Source organism: Frankliniella occidentalis, unplaced genomic scaffold (genome assembly GCF_000697945.3).
Source record: "Frankliniella occidentalis isolate FOCC.00 unplaced genomic scaffold, Focc_3.1 Scaffold119, whole genome shotgun sequence".
Lineage (NCBI taxonomy): Eukaryota > Metazoa > Arthropoda > Insecta > Thysanoptera > Thripidae > Frankliniella > Frankliniella occidentalis.
The window spans coordinates 424,304-425,620 of NW_026267247.1; the positions used below are offsets into that span (position 1 = coordinate 424,304).

Genomic DNA, 1,317 nt, shown 5'->3' on the forward strand with positions numbered 1-1,317 from the left:
AGATCCTCTATTGCCCCCTTTAAATTCTCGTTGTTTCGTTGGTCTTAACACCTATCTCAGATGTTTTTTTCCCTGTGGTTAAGTTAAAGTTAAACCCGAGGGGTGTGGAAGTGGACACAATATGTGTACATCGGGGAAAACATTCAGAAACAATCACACACAATCAAAAACAATCACGCACAATCCGAAACAATCACACACAATCTGAAACAATCACACAAAATCCGAACCAATCACACACAACCACACATAACCATGTCACAATTTGACACAATTTTTCAAAATATGTCACAATATTTATCCTACAATCAGAGACAATCATAAACAATCACAGACAATCTGAAGCAATCACACACAATCTGAAGCAATCACATACAATCTGAAGCAATCACATACAATCGGAAACATTCACACACAATCGGAAACAATCACACACAATCGGAAACAATCACACACAATCGGAAACAATCACAGAAAATCAGACATAATCATGACACAGTTTTAAAAAATATGTCCCAAAATTTTCCTAACAATCTGAAAGAATCAGAGTCAATCATCGACACAATCACACACAATCACAGACAATCTGAAACAATGATTGTCTCGACACAATCATGTGTACACTTTCTGGCCAGTTCCATACCCCTCGGTTAAACCACTTCCCCGTAAAAGTAACTGTAGGGGTGTCTGATCAGTCCGTAATAAAATTAAGTGAAGACCTAGGTTTGCAAGCTTACAAGGCTGCTCCCACATTACCTTTCCGATAGATTTGCCTCTCATGTTTAATGTTGACAGCCAGTATCAGCTTAAACTAATTCAATCTGGGATCATCCAGAAAGTACATTGACAGGTTCGCATAGCGCCTGATGGGTAGGCAACATCTTGACTGCAGTGCATGCGAGTACTGCGGGGTGGCCTACCCCGAGTCTCGCAGGCGCTGAGCTCCCGCACGAAAAAAAAGAGCTGAAAAAGTGACACGCCAAAGTGTCTTAAAAGTGTAAAAAATTCTAACGCTAACGCGTTAATCGGCTCCTGAAGTTTTAACGAACAATCGTATGCATACGATGAAATAATCATTTAATTAATCACTTCAATAGATTCAGCGTTGAAAATTAGAAGAGAGGGAAGTCGTCAAAACTTGATGGTTAGTGTTGTGGCTCTTCGTTCTGAAGTCACCACAATAACAAAACCAACAGCGAGGCAAGCGCCTTATAGAAACTACTTAGTGGGCATTCCCCGGCAATGGCAACTTTTACTCATAGTTACAATTATTCAAACACATGTCATTTAACCACCTCTGAAGTGCACGCGAAATCG

At 40.2% G+C, this 1,317-nt stretch overlaps 1 protein-coding gene across 2 annotated transcripts in view; it reads left to right on the plus strand.

Moving 5' to 3' along the window:
- LOC113214952 (uncharacterized) overlaps window positions 1–1,317 on the plus strand; it is a 32,325-nt gene that overhangs the window by 23,934 nt on the left and 7,074 nt on the right. The window lies entirely within an intron of this gene.